This window comes from Suricata suricatta, chromosome 10, assembly GCF_006229205.1.
Source record: "Suricata suricatta isolate VVHF042 chromosome 10, meerkat_22Aug2017_6uvM2_HiC, whole genome shotgun sequence".
NCBI classification, from domain to species: domain Eukaryota; kingdom Metazoa; phylum Chordata; class Mammalia; order Carnivora; family Herpestidae; genus Suricata; species Suricata suricatta.
The window spans coordinates 22,563,163-22,570,335 of NC_043709.1; the positions used below are offsets into that span (position 1 = coordinate 22,563,163).

Below are 7,173 nucleotides of genomic sequence, written 5' to 3' on the forward strand. Positions count from 1 at the left end.
AATGACGGATAGGCGATAAGGTTGGAGAGAGGGGGCCTGTGGGGCCCTGTGGTTGATTGCAGACTTTGAAATTAATTAAGCAAGCCATTAAGTCATCAGTATATTTTGAGCCTTTATTTTGTAACCTAATTTTAGGTGATGAATAAGTTCCTTATCTATTCTGTACCAAGACATACCCCCAGAATATTTGTGTATCTCTTGGCTAGGTAGTGCTTTTCCTTAGTGTCTCATTAAACATATGAAAGAGGGGAAAAACTAAGAATGAAAGAATGAAAAGTGACTAATGTTATTATCTGAAACCAAGGAATTTATTTTATATTCTTCTGGACAAGAACTTATGGTGGAAAGAAAGGTAAGGAGGCCTGGTCTCAGGGGCCTGAATCTCTGAATCATCATATGTCTCAGTACTAACTCTATGAAAGGTTGTGGGGAGAGAGCTATTCAGTAAAATCATGAGAGATCTTCTTAGGCCCCATTCCACTCCACCCTTTGACCATCCTAGTTTCAAATCCAAGGACAGTCTAATCTATAAGAACAGGGTCTGCGGCAGCCCTTTCTGAAGATCTGATTCCAAGAATGGGGTTTGGAGATGGGACACCTGAAGGTCATAGCCAACAGCGTCATGTTATGTGCTGCTCACTGAGTTCTGGGCTCTGTTGTCCTATGCAGAGACCACAGTGATTCAGAGCTGCTGAGTTGAGTGAGTGTGTAAGCCAGAGCCAGCCCTAGCCCATTCCCACTCTGGCAAAGAAACCTCAGAGGACAAGCCTACTTGGTGAGGTCTGAATTGTGACTAGAAAGATGGGGCTTTGTTATTTGAACCATGGATTCAGAGTACCCAGGACCATCAAAAAAATGAGAGAATATTTCTGAGATCTGTATTTTACCTTCTAAGGCCTCACAATTCCAACAACTGCAACATTTTGTGATTTGAATGTGTAAGGCAATTTGGTTTTTCTTAAACTACCCAAACCCAGATCCCACTAATGGTGTCTTCTGTTGATTAACGTGATGTTGTTGGTAAAGGCTCTCACCAAGTGAAACTTCAGATGAGAACATGGAGGGAGAGGAATTAAGAAGAACCGTTTGCCCCCTAATCACACTCCTTGCTGGTGCTCGTGTGTCATGCTTGTCCGTGACCACTGGCAAGACAGAGATGGACTCATTCACTTACTGAGTGAGATCCCTTTTTCCTACAGCATCCTGTTCTACCAGCCAACATATTTATATACACTTTACACAGGCATCCCTGTGAGATTTACTGTCAATCAAAACCTTGAAAAGGCCAATGTCTAGTGGAAGACTCAACATCCAGAGATGTTGGGGGATGCTGAGTCCTTCTCAAAGGCTACCACGACTGCACAAGTGGCCTCAAGGTTCCATTAAGTGCCAGAGTTTAAATACAACCACACAAGGAAAGGAGGGGAGAAACAGCCAACACATGTCCACCCTTGAAATCTCGGGCACGCTGGCAATGTAGATTTATCCTATCCCACATGGATAATAGTTAATTGCAGCCCACTGAGACTCTGCAGTAATTAATTGATCTAAGCAAGTGTGTCCATTAAAATCCACAACCTGCTTTTAATGGTACTTGTGAAGATATTTAGAAGTAAATATGTTCTCCAGGGTGGAATACTTTGTATGTTGGAAAAATTTCCAAGAACCGCTCACTTGAGCTTTTCATAAATTCCTTGGTAAATTAATGTTTAAATTCTTGACTCTTGCCTATGGAAATATGGCTGATGTTTTAAGTCTTAACATGGATCTTACCTGGATTCTCCAGAACTATGGAACTTTCCTGCTCTGCATCCCTATAGTAATTTTGTATCCACTATTCATCACATTTTATCTTGAATAACTTAGGAATGTTTACCCTGCTACAGAATTAAACTCTCCTTCTTGCAGTTCACCTTTAACTGTGTATGTGTGTTACCCTATTTCCCTAACCATACAATATATCTCTTAGGGTGATATGGCCCTCTCCTTCTTTATTTCCTTCTACCTTTCTTCTTCCTTCCTTTCCCATTCATTTATTCACAAATATTTGAATACCTACCTAATGTCCCTAAGCATCATGGACATCACTAGGTTCTGGATATATAAAAGTAAGCATGGGGTTTAAAGAACAAATTTGGGGCACCTGATGGCTCAACCAGTTAAGTGACTCTTGGTTTAGGCTCAGCTCATGATCTTATGGTTCATGGGTTTGAGACCCATGTCAGGCTCTGTGCTGACAGTGGGGAACCTGCTTGGGATTCTCTCTCTGCCCTTCCCCTCCCCTGCTTGCACCCTCTGTGTCTCAAAAATAAACAAACTTAAAAAAATTAAGAAAAATTTAGTTATAATAAAAGAATTCTGGATACACATAGGGTGTCACTCATTTTCACTATATTTTTTACAGTAATACACTTATATCATTGTATAATTTTTTTAAAGTTTTGGCATTTGTGTACTTGTGAAGTCCTTTCCTTTATTCACAAGTACTCTATAGACTTTCATGATAAGTCAAATGATAACTTCTATGTTTAAAAATTAAACCAGCGCCAAAGTTACAACTAAACTGACAAATTTCCCCAAGCACATTGATATGCAAATGCAGGGAGAATATGGTTCCTTCTGCCTTGCCTGTGGGCAGTTTCCTAGGAAAAGCAGCATTTATCTTACTGGGGCAGCCCAGATATTTTCAGAGCACAAACTAAAATCCCATTGTGTGGAGGAAATGGAGAGGCAAAAGATAATACAAATAATCTTTATTAGAATTCTCATTGAAAAAATACAGAAAACCAGTAAAAACGAGTATAGGTCAATATTAATATTAAGACAGGTCAAAGAAAAATATATATACAGAAAAAAAGAAAAATGAAATAGGTCAATCATCAACATTAAAACAGTTCATTTAGAAAAAAAATGCAACTATGAATCCAACCAAGGCATTTAAGCCACACATGGAAAGGAGGTACAACTAGACATTCTAGAAGAGCTCTTTTCTCTCTTAAAGGTGCTGTTTTTAAACCAATGTCTGAGAGAAGGAGTGGGAAGGGGAAGGGGAGGGGGAGGAGAGTGGGGAGAAAGGAAAATAGAAGGGCTAACATCTCATGGGCTTTTATTTTTCCCAACTTGCTCAATAATTTGCTAGGTCCTCTGTACATTAGTTCAATTAATCCTTATAACAACCTTGCAAGCTATATTACTTCTCCCAATTTTAAAGATAAAGAGGGTCACAGTAGTGAAAGGACTTGCCCCAGGGCTCCAAGTGGCAGAGCAAGGAGACCCTGACTCCACCCAGAAGCCCTCCTCCTTCTCTGACAGCAGGTGTTTCTCTACCAGCACTGCACCTGTACATGGAACTGGCCTGGTGCATTTATGGATCTGAGGAGGTGTGGATGTAGCCCATGCAATGTATACCTTTTTGGAGCTTGGGAGTAGAGCAATCTGGACCACATTTCCAAGAGGGCAAGTCTGATCTGACTACTTCTTCTTTGATTCAGAGTAAAGACTGGCACACGAGAAAGAAGCCCTGGGAAGACTGACTGCTGCCTACCAGACTGGTGGGCTATTAACAGTTCTCCTGGAGCACGTTGGTTAATAGGAAACGGAGAGAAATGTATGATAAACAGAAATGTGCAAACCCGAATGTGCATGTAAATCGATGATTACAAAGATGAATCAACTCTTGTAACCTAGATTCCTTAGCTGTCAAAAACCTAAGGATAAAGAAACTCAAAGAAACACCAAGCATGTAGCAGAGCTATGCACTAAATCATTTCTCCATCACGTTCACAGCTGCACAGGCTAACGTTTTCTATACTGATGGCCCCTTCTTAGTTGATGATTTTTCACAATGTATTTCATGGCTTCCATCCCTACATGAGACTTTATTACTATCACATAGGAATAAAAAGCCATAAAGCACTAGAGTGAATTTATCTTGGTCGGATGCAAAACTTATTTTCTTCACATGACTTCACAACCATTTCAAAGCTAACCAATCATTTCATGCTACATTAAGGAACATTTTAAACTACACATAAGTGACAGGAAGCACACTTAAATTGTGACATCACAAATTAACAAGAGTTTATCCTTCAACGACATTCTTAGCTACAAAGACCAGGAAACAAGACCAGAGACACTCAGCAACACTCAGCCATTGAAGTCACCAAAAACAAAGGACACTGGGAAGAATTCCTGGAGAAAAGCTCATCACTTTGACATTGGACTTGGAAACACATGAGGAAAGACAGAAGACAGACAAGTCACTGATACAAACTGAAACCAGGGGATTTATTTCAAGCTGCTTGCTTCGCCTTCTTCCTCAGGAAGCTCTCTTCCATGCCCAATGCCAGCTTTCAGACTTTTCATTCTGGGGCAGATAGACAGAAGGAACCTTAGCACCTGCTTACACTAAGTCAGCATTAAGCATTCTACACCTAAGTAACAAAACAGAAATTAAAAAAAAGAGAAAAAACCCTACAACATACTAAAAGACCACAAGTGCTAACTTGCTCATCTACAGACCTTCATGGAGGCTGTTACCATCCCCCACCCGCATCTACAGAAGCCGGGATCTACGCCAGAAACAATACGGTACACTAAATCTCTCAGTGATCTAAGTAACTCAGGCCGAGAGCCCAAGAACATTCTTAATGCTGCATTTTGGAGTTATTAATATACTGATAAGTGACCACACTGAAACCCAATTCTCTGTGACCCCTGATAGGTCAAGGCCGTAAGTTCCCATGGATTTTCCAGTCTTTCAAAAATACACTTGGAATGCCTATTTACCAACTCCTAAAACACTGTCTCAGACTAATAAGAACGGTCCTCTGCTTTTTAAAGAATGTTGTACGATTAAAATTCAACTAAAAGAAGCAAGAACTTGAGTTTCACATTAGGAGTAAGGTCTATGCAAGCTATTTCCATCTGGAGGTTACTGTAATGAAATCTTGGTTTATGTGAATCACAGGGAGGAGACTGGAAATAGTTAAATGATAGGAAGTGCATACATAAATTCAATTATCATGCATGAAACATGCAAATGATTTAAACACTGCATCTGAAACTCTGCTTTATATTCATTAATCTCAGGTTGCACTTTTGAAGGAGAAAGACATGCTAATTGGGTCCAGATTAATGCACTCCCAAACCTCTCCAATTTGTTTTTAGGTGAGGGTTAAATGATATGTATTAAAATAAACACAGCTGCTCATCTGCCTCCACCTTCCACCTCCCCCACTCCACCTCCACCTCTGCCCCCAGCTGTCTCCCCTCCCCTCCCTCATCCACCCAGCTGCCTCCCCTCCCCCACCACACCTCTCTTCCTGTAGGAAAGGGATTACAAAGCCTTAACAACTACCTTTTGAAATGATATAAGGAGGAGCCTGTCTCTTAGCCTTTTCTATACCTGTCCTTCCTCTGCAAGCCACCAAACTCCAGAAAGAGCATCAATGGCATAGCAAATCCTGAGGACATCTAACTGTGGAATCAAGAACGTGCAGACGGTCAAGCAGCCCAGTGTTTCCATGGACAGCGGGTTCTTTCTACAAGTTTGGGCCTGAGTCCTTGGACTGGTAGGTACTAAAGGGTGTTCCAGGCTTTCCCGGCACCTGCTTGCTTGTAGCCAGAGCCACGGCAGGTTGGCCTGGCGATCCTGTGACTTGATTATGTGGGGAACTACAGAACTGAGGGAAAGCTTGGGGTTCGGGGTTGCTATTCTCCAATGCGGTTCACGCAGCTAGCAGAAACTGGCATAAAGCAGAGGGCACTCAAAGGTCTTTGGAAAGGATCCCTTGCTTTCTCCTCCCTGACAAAATTATCCTTAAAAGAAGAACATTATTTACATATCTACTCATTCATTTGTTTATGTATTTATTTTTATTAGCGGGACACAGAAAAATATCATGTTTTGGAGAAAATCTTATCTTGTGAATAATGATGCTTTTATTGTAAAAATTTCAATTTTTTTTTTCTTGGATCTGGTCCATAGAAAAATAAAGCAAAAGAAGAGGAGCTATAGGCTACTGGAAACAGACTCGGGCCCAGAGGCTGGATGGAAGGGTCCTCTCTGAAGGAGCGGACACCAAAGAGTTAAAGCAGGCACAGGGGGGAGAAAAAAAAGAAGCCTTCAAACTAATTTCACACTGAAAGTGATGTTTAATTTGAATCATGCTCTTCCCAAAGGAAAAAGGTTAGTCTCATCACTGGGCTCATAGCCTCCTCCCCCTTCTCCTTTCATGTGAATTGAAAATTCAGATTGACCATTAATCATGATGTGACACATTCTTTTTTTTCCTGGTCCAAAAATCAAATGAAAGCCTCGGACCACGTCTGAGAACGCCTTGGCTGGCCAAACCTCCCAACCCATGTGCACAACGGAGGGAAGACAAGAACAAGGGTACGCACGTACACAGAGACAGCAACTACTGGACATGCACTCGCAGCGAGACATACAAACACACAGCGAGGAACAGCCGTTGGCTCCGGAGAGCCTCTCCACCTAAATTGATTTTTGCATATTTGCAAACATAAAATTTGTCATAGTAAATAACAACAAGGACGAGACTGATAATAAATCTGTCAACATCCTGACGAACGCTCTGAGCCCTCTTTGGTGAGGAAAGACACTTAGGATAGTCAATGCTCCTAAAAGAGAAAATGATTATACGCTAACCAAACCCTAAGTACAAGCTAAAGATATTCACTTCATGAAGCCATTCCTCAACTAGCCCCTTGGCACTTGCTGGAATTATTCGCAGCACGAGCTCTACTTTCTCATTTTCTGCTGACTCCATGTGGGTAATTTCTTTCTCATGATTAAAAGTGAGTTTGGCAGATCCTTCAAAGCGAGGCTCTAGGTGTGGTGGAGCTCCCGTGCGTCCTTGGTCTAAGGCAGGTTGCTAATAATTCATCAGTGGACGGGCAGGCCAGGGAAACAGTCACGCACCTAAAATGATTTTTTTTAAGGCAAACTTTATAGGTATCCTTATATAAACATATTTTTACACCGAAACATGCAGCCGACAGATGAAATGAACTGTTTACCTTGGAAAAGAATAGGCAGGCTTTTCTCTCCCAAATAATCACTCCGGCCTTTCTGAATGTCATCCAAAAGCGATTCTGCTTCCTTCGACTTATCCAGCATCTGAGGCTGTGAGATAACCCTCCTAGCAC

At 41.4% G+C, this 7,173-nt stretch overlaps 1 long non-coding RNA gene across 1 annotated transcript; it reads left to right on the top strand.

Moving 5' to 3' along the window:
* Window positions 1-5,439: 5,439 nt before the first annotated feature.
* Window positions 5,440-6,545, top strand: LOC115305717. Its single transcript, XR_003914959.1, has 3 exons — window positions 5,440-5,573; window positions 5,990-6,190; window positions 6,318-6,545. It is a non-coding gene; the product is annotated as an uncharacterized LOC115305717 (long non-coding RNA).
* The last annotated feature ends 628 nt before the right edge of the window (window positions 6,546-7,173 follow it).